Source organism: Ctenopharyngodon idella, chromosome 10 (genome assembly GCF_019924925.1).
Source record: "Ctenopharyngodon idella isolate HZGC_01 chromosome 10, HZGC01, whole genome shotgun sequence".
Lineage (NCBI taxonomy): Eukaryota > Metazoa > Chordata > Actinopteri > Cypriniformes > Xenocyprididae > Ctenopharyngodon > Ctenopharyngodon idella.
In genome coordinates this window covers 26161216-26178036 of record NC_067229.1, presented here as the reverse complement: position 1 = coordinate 26178036, position 16821 = coordinate 26161216, and the positions used below count along the sequence as shown (strand labels likewise).

Below are 16821 nucleotides of genomic sequence, written 5' to 3'. Positions count from 1 at the left end.
AAGGTGAAGTGTTGAGATAGAGGGCCTGTGGTAATGGTGCTCCGCTCAGAAAGCGTAAATATAAATAATTAAAGTTATACCGTGTCTGGCAGCATTTCAAGCATTGAGGGATGACTGGTTCTCGATACAAATGGAGATAATCTAAATAGTGTCTACTTAAATACTTTGGCATTGAGAGTTTGTTGGCCAGAATGGCGGTTACTATCGAATAGCTCAAATTAAAGCAATTACGTGACAATTTTCCTGCATTTTAGCAAGAATTCGGTGCTTTTATCGCATCTGATAGTCGTGAACATAATATACACATAATTTTCTTGACATCTGTTTTTGGTATTAAGTCAATTTACATAGTAGTAATGATGTTGTGAATCACTCTTGCAGCATTATTATGATATCAGCCACAGGCCTGCAACTGCAAACCTGGTATTTGTTGTGCCAAGTGTTTGCAATTGTTTTTGTAACATTTTACTATTAAGTTGATTCAGGTATGTAGTGCATCATGTTACACCAAGTAATTCCCTTTTAGTAATCTATTCCCAAACAGTCAGTCAGACAAAGCATTTCATATATAGAAAAATTACAGAAACTTTCTCACTCATATTTGACCAGCACAGGCTGAAACAGCATGTGGGTTTCCCCTTTTTTAAAACTAGGGAAAAAGAGTGACATTAATGAGGTGGTGAAACTTTATAGCACTGTCTGTTTTGACGGTAGCTCAATGGAAAGCCCTTATAGTCCCACACAGTACTATTAATGTTGTATGGTTGCTCAACAACTTAACAAATTAAAGTCAAACGGTTAAAATCAGCCATCTTTGACTCGTTGTGTTTTGAGCAGTTTATTCACATTTAGAGAGATTTGTAATAGATGTAACAAGATATAACGAGTGGTGGTTGCCAGTGCGGAAGTCGCACCACAGTGCTAGAATGTAGTGGGTAATTGCCCAGACATTGTTATGAGATTTCTAAGGTATATGAGGGGTTTAGCATGTTTCTATGGGGTCTTCAGGATGGTTGATAGTGGTAGTTTTCAGGGTGTTCTCTTTGGTAACAAGGTTGTTGTGTACTGGCTCATGTTGAAAGATCCCACGTGCCAATCTCGATAACGTTTGGCTTGAGCCACTTCTTCAATTGAACCCTTGAATTTCAATTGGATTTTTTTTTGTCTGCCATGAAGACAATCATCCAATTACTGAAAAAAAAAAAAAAAAAAAAAAAATAGAAAACCTATAATTATGCACTTAAGTGTAATAGTCAGGATTAGGTGTCAAAACATGTTCCTGGAAACCCATCTTAAGAGTTTATTGAGTTTAACTCTTAAGAGTTTATTCCCCAACACCAGTCTGGAAGTTTCTATGTAACATCCAAATACTTTCCTAATATATAGTATGTGAAATACAGTATGCCTAAAGAGTAGTGTGTCTGAATACATAGTATTTTGAAATACACATCTTGTGGACATTTCACTATCCCATGAGGCCCTGGGGAGGAGTTGTGAATGCCAGGTAAGGGACTCAAGTGATGCCGTAGGTCACGTGATATAGTACACAAACACATGCTACAGACCTTATGCAGCCCTGCCCCTTTTCAAAAGATAATATTATATGATAATAGATAATATGGGTTTCTATGGCATCATTGTCGAAGAGAAATTAGCTGATGAAGTGGATTTACTTATTGTAGAGTTTAACAAAACTTATCATGAGCGTTGTAATTTTTGAAGTAGATGTCATAACAAATGTCAGTAGATTTTAAAACGAGCAGTCCATTCATAAATCCATTAGATCTTACCCTCATGCTGTGGAAATACAAACCAGAAGACAGAACACAATGAGCGCGGCGCTGAAAAGGCCTGGGGCTACATAATTTTGAATGGTCACAAAATTCTTCGTCAAAGAGTAGCGATCACTCTACAGCTCTCGCCTGGTTGCCAACGGAAGCTAAGCAGGTTTGAGCCTGGTCAGTACCTGGATGGGAGACTGCCTGGAAAACTTCTGAAACTTCGGAACTTCTGAAACTTGCTGGAAGAGGTGTTAATGAGGCCAGCAGGGGGTGCTCTCCCGGCAGCCTGTGTGGGTCCCAATGCCCCAGTATAGTGTTGAGGACAATATACTCTCAATAAAAGCACCGTCCTTCGGATGAGATGTTAAACCGAGGTCCTGACTCTCAGTAGTCATAAAAAATCCCGGCATCCTGGCCAAACTTGCCCACTGGCCTCTATCCATCATCATGACCTCCTAATCATTCCTATATGTAGTGATTGTCTTCATCACTTTTGTCTCCTCTCCACCAATAAGTTGGTGTGTGGTGGTCATTCTGGTGGGCGTTCAATGCTGCACATTGGCGGTGGTTGAGGAGATTCCCCACTTCCATATGTAGTGCTTTGAGTGCCAAGAAAAGCGTTATATAAATATAACGAATTATTATTATTATTATTATTATAAATGTAGTACCTATAGTATGTGATTTTTGATGCAACAGTAGTGATCCCAAAGACCTTTAATACCAATCCTGATTAGCTGATCCTTATTTTGCTGATTCAAGTGTTGGCCAGTGCTAAACTTGGCTGGATCCTCCAAATACAGGATTGAACACCCGTGGATATGGGGATTATACAAATCCCTAACCCTAAGCATGATGAGATGATTGCTTTAGCAAACACCACAAATTAGCAGCATGTTGTGTCGACAACACAGCATATTTTAATATTTCACCCAGCAAGATTTGAAATGTTTGCCGCAACCATTCTATATTTTATTATTGTGTTTCCTTAAAAGCAATGGAAATTTTAAACTGTGAACTGTTGCACGTGCATTTTTTTTATCAAAACAGACGCCTGCTGTTGAAACTGAAACTTCTGGTAGTTTCGTGTTCAAAGATCTTATAATGGTCAGTACTTTATGTACGTTGCTCTCATTAGAAAGCTTTTAATTTGGAATTGCCCTCAAGAAGGAAAGTACCACAGGACTTTGCCCGTGGATTTTCAATTTAGGGTTTCTAGTTTCACTCAATATTCATCCAACATCTGTGTTACCCCAACCACATATTTTTATCTGGGGTTCGCCTGGTTTCCCATGATCTCCAGAACAGCAAAGCCTGCGGGCTGCTTGATGTTGGCCAAGCAGTTGTGTTTTTGAAATGAGCTAAACTAAAAGCTGTACCTCAAGTAGATTACTGAAATTTAGTGGACGTTAATGGTTGTTTTATTCAAATCAAATGCTGGCTTGTTCCACATTTATAGCTTTATCATTGTTTTCTATCATGCTGTTTTGCTGGAAGTGCATTATAAATATCGGTTTCTGCAAGTGATGAATATAGACTCCCCTGCGTCAACAATGCTACCCACAAACTGACTGCATGACTGACAAACCTCTTGAATACCACTTTACTTTTCAATAAACATATCATTAAGATACAGAAGTACTGATTTTTGGTAGTTTTGCCAGACAGTTCCCTGTACAATAAGTAAATAACTTGCTAGCTATGTTTCTGGTCCATTGCCTCAAACCACTGGCTGCTGCTGCACAGAACAGCCTTGGGTCCAAATTTGTGGCTTTTCTTTTCAGTCCAACAAGTGAGGGAATGTCGCTAGCTCAAATGAGAAATGGGTTAGCGGGTTGCTAATTGCGGTACACTGGGTGGAGGTGATTGCATGCGGGGATACTTACCTCTTGACTTAACTGCTCTCCCTCAGCAGTTGTGACTTGTTTACACAGATTAATTTAGTCAAGCTCAGGTCTAGACCTTTGAAATAGGCCTCATTTACACTGCTCTTGCTAGCGTAGCACTAGTCTCCGACTCAGACATTACACACATGAACCACCGACACTTTATTCACTGATCTTCTGATGCATATGGCACAAAAAAAACTGAAAGCTTTCACAAAGGCAAAAGTCTTATGGGCCGTTTACACCATGGACGATAATGGTAAAAACATAGTATATAATGACATAATGATATATATAACGATAATGATATAGTTCTAAAAATCATCCTAAATATAAAAGAATAGCATAGTCCACACAACAACTTTAACAACAGCACAGAGAAACGATATTGTTGGATTTTTGATTTTTTTTTATCAGCTGATGAACGATGAAAACATTGGCAGCCAATCAGAAGCCATCCTGCTTTAATCTAATTGGCTGACTCCTACAGGTTTTCCGGGAGCCTAGTGTGCGGCGATTTTTAACGGTCTGCCAGGAAACATAAGACGTGTTTACAAGTTCTGATACTGCAACAATGAACTCTTCAGAGGAGCAACTAAATGCTGGATTAAAAGAGAAAGAAAAAAAAGTTCATGGCATAGAAACGTTGAGACTTTAAAGTTAAGTTTTGTTTAAGGCACTTAGTTGAATTTAAAAGAGATGTGTTTGCATGTTTACCAATGAGAAATGGGAAAAATATTATTTTGTGAGCTTGGCCAATTTCAGTGCAGTCCTTGGCCAATTTCAGTAGCCATTATGTTGTTGGTCAAAGTTCTGGCTACATGATAATGCAAGCAGCCTTTACTACAGAGTTATATTTAGCAGCAGCTCTCTGTAATGATTTGGCTTGGGGTTCGCATATTTCAGGGAGGTGGGGTGGCCCTCAGGTGGGTTTGGATCCCCAGAGCTCTCGGGTGTGGGGCCTCAGCTGCATTTCTGAAACAAGAATTGGGAACTAACTGTGCTGTAACTAAAAGCCTTTCTACTTACTAGCACATATATCAGTGTCAGATAATTCAGATGTTTCATGATGGAAACAAACATCATGTGTTTTTTTTTGTGTGTTTTTTTAGTAAAGATGAATAGCACTTAAATATTCTAAAATGTTTTAAAATGCATACTTAAATGGTCATTTACAGGGTCACTTACACCAAAGCACTGATTTCACTTTCATTTTGGTTTAAATTGTGATTTTTAATTAGTTTAATTAGTTCATTATAATTAAATCAATATAGTCTCCACTTTTGAGTGCCACGCCCACATCTCAACATCCAAGCAACAGCCGATGCAAAGAAAAAAAGGCCCCAACCTACATTTTTGCTTTGTCGTTATACTCAGATGTATGTTACGACACAAAAGAAAAGATCTGTCACAACTTCTGATTCATCACAATTTTTAATTAAATCAGACCATCCAAAAATGATAGAAAAATACAAAAACCGAAGTAATAATCTCTTTAAAATTGAGTTTTGTCAATTTACAGCTTCAGTTTAGTTGACATTCTTTTTGCAAATTTCTGTTATTATGTTCCTCACTGCATTTTCATCTTCATAATAGTTTTTGTTAATGATAATAACCATGGTAGTTACATAGCGGAAGATTTTATTCAAAGCAACTTACAGTAACAAAAGTAACAACTTTACATTAAGGATGTCAATCAAAGGCACATTGGTGACCAGATCATCCCATGTGGGATTTGAAACTCCAAACTTTTGGTGGCCCCTACAGATCTTTAACCAGTACACTATACTATTCTCACTACAGCTAGCAGCTGTATAGGGGTCAAACCTTGGAATGCATGTTATGCCAGTTACATTCAATCACAAATGTTGAACATTTTTGCTTGACCAGAACAGGAAAATAATATGGCAGGTCAACACCTGCTGCTGTCACATGATCCAGTTAGCAATGGCTGAAGTTACCGTGATTCAGTTTCCCACCATTAGTAAACTAAAGGCATGAAATATTAATAGTCATCGTCTGTGATATGAAATTTAAAGGTGATGTGTGTAATTTCTGTGCCATTAGCATCATCAAATGTCATTGCAAAAATAATGCTTTTCTGAACACACCCCCTATTTCGATTGGCTGGAGAAAAAGACCAAACTCATGCCATTGTTTCGGTCAATGTTGCTATATCAAAAAACAGTCACACATACATTTTAAGAGTGTTCAAAAATTAGAGTGTTCAAATTATTGTCATAGGAAATGACAAAGAAATTCACTTAGAAGTGAAACAGTCCATCATAATGCAGTTTGTGCTGGCTGTTCTAACAACAGGGCGTAGCTGTGCAGACATTGGAGAGAACACATAGATCGAAAATAGCTCATGAGCATATGTGAACAGCTATGCACTCATATCAGAATCATGTTTCTCTTTTAATATGTTTGCAATGTGGACACTGTATTCGTAATTCAATTTAGACATATTTTACAGTATGTGGTTTGCATTAATGAAATGAAGGACTGTCACCTGGTTTCACCTGGTTCTTTGTCACCTCGATAGAGGGGTCACGGCAGTCCTCGGCATATGTTCCTCATCTAGTTCTTGTAGCATGATGCACACTGCAATGATTGCAATGAGTGTAGCTTTCTACACAGGATGTACATATTATGGTTTTATGTTTTTTTTCTCCCCCAATTTCACAGGAAGTTTTCAGGGATAAACTCATTATGAATCATAGAAAGGAAGGAGTTATGTTGCAAAGTTTACTGTAACTTATGCAGCCACTTATGTGTGACCTGTTGCAAGAGCAGAAATCGCCACTGAACTTTAACTGTTCAGAACTATCTGTTCTGTTCAGTTCTGTTCACATTACTCTTTTTATTTGGTGTCCCAGAAATGTGTAAAATAACAATTGCAATTTGGATTGTAACCTTTTCTCTTATTTTTCATATGTTCCTCTGACCTAGTCAAAACCCAGTAGAAACCTTAACCTTTGTGTGTGCGATTCTGAGTTTTCTAAATTTAAGTCAGACTCTCGACTTGTTACAAAATCATAAATTCTTTTTTTTTTTTTTAATTATTTTTGCACCATTATTATTTCTGACTGAATTTAAATCATCCTAATTTAGAAACATTACCTTCAAAATCCCAGATTTGGTGCTTATTCCAAGTTACATCATTGCCAAACAAAAACTAGAAATGAAGAGAGGGTGGGAGAAAGCGAGAGAGAGGTGTGAAAGTTGTGCCCCTGAAGCCACAAGCAAATTATCAGCAGCATGGGGGAGTGAGTGAGAAAGTCACACACTTGTATTTGTTGTATTTTTACGTAATTCACAACAAAAATGTGTTGTTTTGTCGACAAGCTGGAAGTACTTCCACACAGTTGAATTTAAAACTGTCATTTTCTGTTACACATGTAAATTTCACTATGATACAAGAGGCAGACATAAGTTTGAATGCAGCCAAACTCACTGATCTGAGTCAATCACAATGTCCTGTTTAAAAAGATACAAATTTGTAAAAACAAAAGAATCAGTTCCTATACTAGTCAACACCAATACTAAAACTAGTCAGAACTGAGGAACTCCCCACCACTTCTAAAATTTCCATTATCCAATTTAGACACATTACATTATAGCTACATTAGTGAAGTTATTAATCGTAATTTCGGGAGGAGTACGGCCATCTAATCTTCCAATTAATACCAAGGTTTAAAACCAGCATCTTACCTCTTCCTGTTGTTAGTTCTTTCGGCATCCCTCCTCCTCCCCTTCTCTTCCTTTTTGTACAATTTTGCCTGTTATAGGGGGGCAATCAGAGCTCAAGCATAATATCCTCTCTGAGCCCCTCTGTAGCAGACAGCAAGCCAAATCTGTTTACCACTTGTGCTAAGATTATATGGGCACACAAACTCGTGAATTGATTGTTAACAATCAATCAAGTATTAATAAAAAACATGGTGGAAAATTCGGCCAAAAGTTAAGTAGTTTAACATTTTTCATGCAGGATTTTTGGAGAGTGTTATCAAGTTACTTATATTCAGTTTTCATTAGATTATGAACAATCATTCTTGTTACATTTACCATTCTTTGATGAATTTTTACAGGCAAAATTCAGTCATCCAGTCCATTTTGGGGAAAATTTCGCTAATGTGACTGCATCTTTAAACTGTATAACTGATGATATTGTTGAGTGATTTTACCTTTTTCATTTTAGTATTGGTTATAGATCAATATTGTTTTTTATAACACTTCAGTACTTCAGTAACTTCAGAACATCAGTATTGTGTATTTTAATATCAGTTAATGTTGTGCTCACAATGCTTTATTAATGCAGATCTGGTTTGTCATTCTCTTCCAGATAATAAACAAACGCATTTCTGTCTAATTTAAATAATGAACTGCAGACCTTCACATTGATGTAAGGGAATTAGAAATAACCACTGCCTTAAGCATCCATTATATGAGTTTGGCTAATGTTATTTAGTTTTGGAATACATTTTGATTAAACAAAGTCACTTGTGGTTTATGTGGTTTAACTGACATGCAAGAGATGCAAAGCATGTTAATAAGGTCAGTTAAAGAATGTTATTAGCAGATGAATAGGATATATTATACTTTTTAAGACTGCAGGATCTACTCCTTAAGATTGCCTTAAGAGTTAATGATGAATTTGAGTGACAGATTAATCATAACTTTACTCTCAGATGTGAAGTTTAAGATAATTCTGGTCATAATTTCAAGATGTTGCATTAAAGATGTTGCATAAAGTGCCTTTTGACTGATTTGGATGCTGATATAAAGTGCAAAAACTTGGCACAGATTCTCACCTGGAAATAACAACATAGAAAATGAAGGTTTTTTGGAAATGTTGCCAGAAGAAAGGGAGTTATAATAAAGAGGTTTCTACAGATTTTAACAGATTTTCATCCACCAAGTCTACAGCATATAGGACTCATCCAGCCTCAAGAAAAAAAAAAGTCACTATTTTACGAGGTAGTGATTTCATATGAATTTGTACAATGTGATTCGTTCAGAAACATGTGATTTTCAGAAATAAAGTGTAAGCATGAAGGTCCACCTATCATACGAAAATGTACAAATGAGATTGTACATATGAGATTGTACCAATTGTACCAGTTCGCCAAAATGTAAAATAGTTTCGAATTGCCATGAAATGGGTTGAAAGAGACATGTACTGTTTGAAAGTGAATACAAAAAAAAGATGATATAACTAAATATTATTGTTTAATTATATTAATATATCAGCATTCTTTATGAAGTGTCATCACTTCAAATGAGTTTCATAATAACTGCCAAACCAAGAGCACAAAGAACTTTTTGAAGACTTCCTTTCCCAAAGTGCTTTCTGGGAAAACTATGTCCAATCTATTTTTGTCTGTCCTCTGGGACAAGCGCTTGACTCTAGATAAAGAGCCATCACTAGTAAAGACATTTTTGGCAGATAAGTGACACAAAGAACACAAAAGATATAGCTTACACAATTAGTTTGTCTTTGTTATAGAGCATTTCAATCAGGAATGTCCGCATTGCTTGCATTGGAGGCGTCAGTTGTAGGAGTCAACAGTGACACATACTGTGGTGGCTCAGGTCATTGGTCACATACACTAGAGGAAATGGACTGTTTCTTGACCTTAGTGAAAGTTTTGCCATGTGAATCATCAGCTTCAAAGCCACATCCTATCTGGCATACTTCACCAGTGTGTACTTCACTGGTAGTGAGCAAGTAGGCCTACTTATGGCAGTACATCTTACCACAGACCACCATGTACCGTACTGTTTGCAGTTTCATTACAAATGGAAGCATCTAGCTAAATTCATTACCTGAAATTCAGTTATCTTTAAAATTCATTACCTTAAAATGCATTATCATTACTCATTTTCCCAGATTAATATGCAGAAACAACTACAAGTAAAGCAGTAATTGGTTTACTTGCAAGCTTAGTTGTCATTTGGGAAATTTTTACATCAGAATTATTGCACTTTCATGTAAGCACAAATCAAGAGAATTTCACCTCATACACTTTATTTTAGTGTACTGATTATCATAAATTAACACTCTATATCAAGAAAATTGGCAAAACAAGACGTTTCTCTCAAAAAGCTAAAATAGCAATCACTCTTTTTTATTAAACTGTTAACTTTACCCCTACCCTCCCTATACTCCTAAGCCCAACCATACACAACCATAAACCCATTAGCAATAAATATGCGAATTATAAAGAACAACATGATTTGTTATCACACCATTTTTTCTTTTGTCAAATCAACTTAGGTAAGTGTGGTTCAGATAACATAATATTTTGAGTTTCTGTTGATTAAACCAATCGCCTTCATTGTATTAACTCAAACTTTTAATTTCAATGAACTCAAAATTTTAAGGCAACCAGGAAACTTACTTTTTTTAAGTTAAATCAACAATTCTTTTTTACAGTGTAGTGACGCAGTAAATCCGTAGTCTTGTAGGTATTTCATGTTGGTACATAGTAGTTAAAGCCACCTAATGTAAAGTGTGACCCTTGTTTCTATTAAAACAACACTAAAAATGACATTTAATTTTGATACAGAGGTTGTGTATGTGCATTTATTCAGCAGTCAGTATCACAATATAGTCAAGATTCATGTTTGGATTTATTTTTCGGCAAAAATAAAGAGATTTTGGTGTTTTAATTTTTTTAACTTCATTTTTTATCTATATTATTGCATACTGATATAGTTAGTGACACCTTTGGCACACTAGTTTCAGAGTACTATCATTTGGAATATCACATATCATACAAGACAAATACAATGTAAAAAAAAAAAAAAAGATTTTTCGAAGTTGTAAATAAAACATTTTACAGCGTCTTTTTAAAAACATTTTACAACGTTAAATATACTTACTCAAGTAATAACAGTAAATTATACATAATTATATTCAAATAACCCTAAACCAAACCCTAATCCTATCCCTATAATAAAGGTACGTTTACACAACAACGTTTTTCCTTTCTTGTGTTTTTAACTTAAAGACGACAGTGTTGTCAAAATGATCCCCATTCACACAGATCCGCAAAAACTACTAAATGCTGTATTATTCATGTCAGGCCAGTAGTTGCCGATGTCCCTTTGTAAAGAAACACTACACACCTATAGACTGAACACGTCATACGCATGCGCATGATGTCACCACTTTCACAAATTCATGCTTTTGTAATTTACACAGAGACGATAAATCTATCGTTTTCAAAAACGTGCACTTTGCAACCTGTTTTCAAAAGTTTGCATTTTCAGGCCCCCAAAACTCTGTTGTCATGTAAACGAACGGCCAAAAAAAGTTTTCAGTTTATAGTTGAAAACAGTGTTGTGTAAACTGGCCCTTAGTCATAGACCATTTTTCCCCCACCTAGTCTTCACTATAATATCTATACAATCATATTTGTGACTTTCAGCTTATGCTTATCTATGGACAATCACTGAAATCTAGTTTGTTACAAACAAGCTGTATTTATCAAAAGGGAATGTGGCCTGTGTAGGAGTACATGGCCAAGATTTTCACCCTCTGAACACTTGGACTCAGCTATAGTGATATCTTCAGTTGATTTCCAGTTGTTTTTGTTAAACTTTAGGTCTTTGAAAATCTCTTATATTTTGTCTCTAGCAACAGAAAAAGCTAATGAACTCAAGAGAGGCCCTCGGGTGTTTGGTCTTTGAGGCTTGATGCCATCAGTCGAGATGGAGGGGGTGGCTTCAGTGCTGCTATGCAGATGTTTTCCATTTGAGCTGGGTAACAAATCCTCATTGTTTGGGTCTCACCAGCCCATCAGGCTCAACATCACAACAGAGCATTTTTATTACCTGTTTTCATACCCAGCTCACATACTGAATTCTTGACAATTGCTACGGTCTGTCTGGAAATTAGCCTCTGCGTGAGTGATATTTCAAGATGACTGGGCCACAGATTACGTCTCTTGCTGCTGGCCTATTTCTGTATGTTACTCTGAGTTTTGGTATGTGTCAGCATTCTTGGTGTGAAATAGATCTGGCTTTAGTATTCTCTCCAGATGAAAGGGGCGTGGAGTGTCATGCCAGTCTGTAGGGCAACGAACGCACTGCCGGTGTAATTACAGCCCTGCAGTCACATGAGAAATTGCTTGCATAGATGCAGAGTTTAAGTTGTTGTGATGCACATTAAAGAATCGTCTGCGTTTATAAAGGACGGAACCATGATATTCAAAGTGCATACAGCACATAAATATATTTTTGATACACCTTGTGATTTATTTTAAAGTGTTAAAGGCCCAAATTATATATTATATTTTGCTAATATTTTCATATATATTTATGTTTATGCATTTAAATATATTTTAGTTGTTCTTTAAGTATTTTGGGCCATGTGCCCAAAATATATTTTAAAAAATACCAACAAGAATTTAGCTTGGCCTTTTTCAACTGTTTTGAGGTTTATTGTCACTGTTTTGTATCTACATTTACACATCTTCAACAATGTAATTAGATTTCTGTACTAATTACTTTGTCTAAAAAGTATTGCATTACTTATTCCTAATTACTTTCTAAACCTCGACCAGTTAAACAATACAAGGATAGACATGAAACTGCTCTTTTAATTCTTTCCAATAAATAATATAAAATTGTATACATTTTTCTTGAACTGACCAAAGTATTTTAAGGCAGAATGTTACGTTAATAACATACATTTTAACATTTTAACAAACTAGATTGATATCGTGTAGTCTGAATCTGGCATTACAGGTGCCAGAATGACAGTCTTCATACAAACTGTATATTTGGCTGATTAAGCTGATGACGTTTTTGGCCCAGATGAATGAAGTTAAACAGACACATCATGAGCACTTCCAGTTGGCAAGATTGTTCACAAGGGGGCATAACATCTGATGCCAAAACAATCTTACTGTTTCTTTATTGTGTTTTTCTGTGTTCTCCTGTGTTATTTCAACAGGATGACATTAGTATTCATCAACTCTTTATACCGTGTCTACACTAGACGCGACTTTTACCGCAACAGCTAAAAGCTGTCTACACTGAGCACGACAAGCCGACCGTTGCAAAGCACTTGGACTACGTCAGAAATAGAACAGGGAATCCGTTTACTGTCGGGAATTTGTCGCGTTGCATCCAGTGTAGACATTATCACTGAATATAATGGGTTGTCTTTTGATGCGTCACACTGCTCGCGTCCTGTGTAGACACGGTGTTAGTATACATCACATTTTTCACTCTTAGAAGAAAAGGTTCTATATATAACCTTAAAGTGTTTTGTCAGGCACTTCATTGGGGGTTCCCATTATGGGGTCATTTTATGGATTTAGTTTTTTATTCATTTTTTTTATTGTTTTTAAATTTTACGAATTAAGCAGCCTGTAAACATGCTTTATGACTAGGAAAAAAATAAATAACATGTTAAAAATGTAAGAATCGTGCAATTATTTAAGACATTTCTCCTTACATATAACTTAAAGGGGGACCTATTATGCCACTTTTTACAAGATGTAATATAAGTCTCAGGTGTCCATAGAATGTGTTTGTAAAGTTTCAGCTCAAAATACCCCAAAGATTGTCTATTATACCATGTTGTAAATGTCCATTTTTGAGTGTAAGGAAAAACATGCTATTTTCATGCATGTGTCTTTAAATGCAAATGAGCTGCTGCTCCCCACCACACTTTCCAGAAGAGGGCAGAACCTGTACAACTTGGATACTCTGCTAAAAACGAACAAAACATCTGTTTGGTTTTGATTATCATCTCTATCATGGCCACGCTAACGTGACATTGCAGTTTTTTGTCATCATGAAAGTTTATTATCTGCATGCGTTTTAAAGACATAACAGTTTAAACTTCTGATATATGGTTTTCTAAGTGCACACATCTGAAGCATACACACAGAAAGCTGGCTGTCAGATGGCACATCCTGTGAGTATTAAGCTGATTTCTCTTACACATTTTATTGCACTTAAACTGTCAAATATACACAAGGTTATGTCAAAAACACTCAAAGTATACAAACACAGTCAGTTATGTCTGTAAACGTAAACAGCAGGGAAAGAAATCGCATGTGTATATTAGATCTGTGTATTAAAGTGTATTGAACCATAATATACTGTACCTACTGCTGTATATGCTGTTAATATGAACCAAACAACAAAAGGAAAACAGAAAATCACTCACTACTCTTGATTGAATGACTTCAGTAGCTTTAATAAGAATAGATTTCTTAAATGCTGCTGTTCAATGCTCTGGCAAGGAGATAAACATGGTGGGCCGTGTACAGCACACTCAGGGGAGGAGCTAAGTTTCTGTCACCAGTCATGAGCGGGGAAATCTGGAACAGCTCGTTTGGAGAGACTGTTTATGATTTATGGGGATTATAAAAAAAAAAGGAGTGAGTGGATTTTTGGACCATTATAGGCTGGTTGTTTACACACACTGTGGACACACATCTGTGTTCAAACAAATTATAAAAGTGAATTTTGCATAATAGGTCCCCTTTTAAAATTTAGTCAAGAATCTTACCCCCGGTGTCACAGACAAGGCTTATGTGTAGTCCCAGATTACGCAACGCAAGTGTTTTTTTCTAGTTTCATCCCTACGCAGTTATCATTTTTATGTCCTGCGCCACATTGTTTAAATAGCAAATGCATTTGCTCCCATTTGATCGCCCACTGGCGTGCTGGTCTTGAAAATGAGGTGTGTTAAGGCGCATTGTTGGCGCGTTGGTATTTTGAGGCAACTGAAATAGACTGCGCCATTGACCAACTGAAACCTGGCCTAAGGTCAATAGTGCTGCATTTTTTTTTTATTATTATTATTTAAAGAGAACATTAGTAATGTGCTTATTACACACACAGGGATGAGCAGCAGCACACAAACATGTATAATATTAAAAATAAAAGGATTACAATGTAAAAGATTATTATTGTGTGCATAGAGATAAAAATGCTTTGGTGGAATCTGGCTTTTCCCGTAGGTGGTCTCCTCACTCCGTTTCCTCACTAGAGAAGTTCAGTTTTTCCGCTTGCAAATTCCGCCATGTAAATAGCGAATCCGCCATGGCGCGAACGACTGATTGGTTTATTGCATGTTACGCCCAAAACACACCCATTACTCATTAAGAGAATAAGGACAACTCTTTTAGACCATGTGCCATGCGCGCCATCCATTTTTCCCATCATTAAACTAGCAAAAGTGGATTCGGACACGCCCTAAGTGCACTTGCACCGTGCACTTTAGACCATGCACTTAGATCATTAAAATAGGGCCCTAATTGTTTGAGCTGTTTTAACTGAAAGCTACTTGCACTGACAAATCTTAAAATGTCAGTGCCATTGTTTTGTCTCAGGATTCACACCTGTAATGTTTTTTTTCTTCTTCTAAGGAATGTTTATAAAAGCTACTTAAATGTCCTAATTGAACTAAGGCCTTATCCTGGCTTAATATAAGCCCTTTTTGTGAAATCAGGCCTCAGGATTCTACATTTAACCCATTTAACATTTAACAAAGAACACTTTGGTGGACACACATGCAAATACATGTCAAATTATTCTACTAACCCTAACCTAACAGTCTACTAATACTCTAATGAGAGTTAGTTTAATTGTATTTGCAAAGTTACTTATAGTTAGTAGAATGTCTAATGTGGACTATCGAAATAAATGTAACCAATGACCTTTATCAGCCCAGTCTGAATTTCATTTATTGATAACGGTCTTTCTCTGACAAAGTTTCTCCATCATTTACTGATAAATAAATGTCTCATTGACAGTTCCAGTTCCAACTAGTCATCAGATGATTTGCAAAGATTTATGTTTTTTTTTTTTAAATGAAAACTTACATGAAAGGGTTCATGTTTTAGATGCTGTGATTATGTTGATATTGTATATTTCTCAACGCAGTTTCATGACGGTCTGTAATTATATTATGATTTGCTGAATTGGTGGTGAAATCTCATTTGAACGTTTCCACTCACACCACATTAGGTTTAATCATTTTAATGGTACATTTTCTTACCAATCACATCATACAAATTTGAACGAAATTGCAACTTCATTAAATATGTGTGCTGTCTTTGGAGATCTGGCTGATATTTCCACATTTATCAGATTAACAGATATATGAATACTAACCACCACAAATTAAATCACCCATTATATGGGTTATTTTGCAGAAAGGTAAATGCAGGTAACATAAGTGCAAACGTTAGCAATCTTACAAATAATCCGTTAAAGGATTAGTTCATTTTCAAATAAAATGTTACTGATAATTTACTCACCCCCATGTCATCCAAGATATCCATGTCCTTCTTGAAAAGAAATGAAGGTTTTTGATGAAAACATTCCAGGATTATTCTCCTTATAATGGACTTCAATGGCCTCCAAACGGTTGAAGGTCAAAATTATAGTTTCAGTGCAGCTTCAAAGGGCTTTAAATAATACCAGACGAGGAATAAGGGTCTTATCTAGTGAAACGATCGGTCATTTTCTAAAAAAATGTAAATGTATATGCTTTATATAAACAAATGATCGCCATCCAAGTGCTTCCGCCAAAACCGTACTTTCGTATTCTTCACAAAGCTTACACTGTATGTCCTACGCCTTCCCTATTCTACTTACGGAACGAACGCAGCGCCAGTTAAATTTTTTCCGTAAGTTGAATAGGGAAGGCGTAGGACATACAGCGTAAGCTTTTTGAAGAATATGAAAGTACCTTTTGGCGGAAGCACTTTGAAGGCAATCATTTGTTTATATAAAGCATATACATTTACATTTTTTTAGAAAATGACCAATCGTTTTGCTATATAAGACCCTTATTCCTCGTCTGGTATCGTTTAAAGCCCTTTGAAGCTGCACTGAAACTGTAATTTTGACCTTCAACCGTTTGGAGGCCATTGAAGTCCATTATAAGGAGAATAATCCTGGAATATTTTCATCAAAAACCTTTTCTTTTCGACTGAAGAAAGAAAGACATGAACATCTTGGATGACATGGGGGTGAGTAAATTATCAGGAAAATTTTATTTGAAAGTGAACTAATCCTTTAAATTACCCTAGAGTAGAAGATAATCAGGTCTTTCCCCTTTATTTTCTCTTTCTCAACATGTCAAAATCAGGGATTATGTTTCAGTTAGCATACTA

At 36.1% G+C, this 16821-nt stretch overlaps 1 protein-coding gene across 2 annotated transcripts in view; it reads left to right on the top strand.

Annotated features, from left to right (window-relative positions):
* The window catches only part of LOC127520143 (A-kinase anchor protein 2), a 117419-nt gene that overhangs the window by 18094 nt on the left and 82504 nt on the right, over positions 1 to 16821 (top strand). The gene's annotated exons all lie outside the window — the stretch shown is intronic.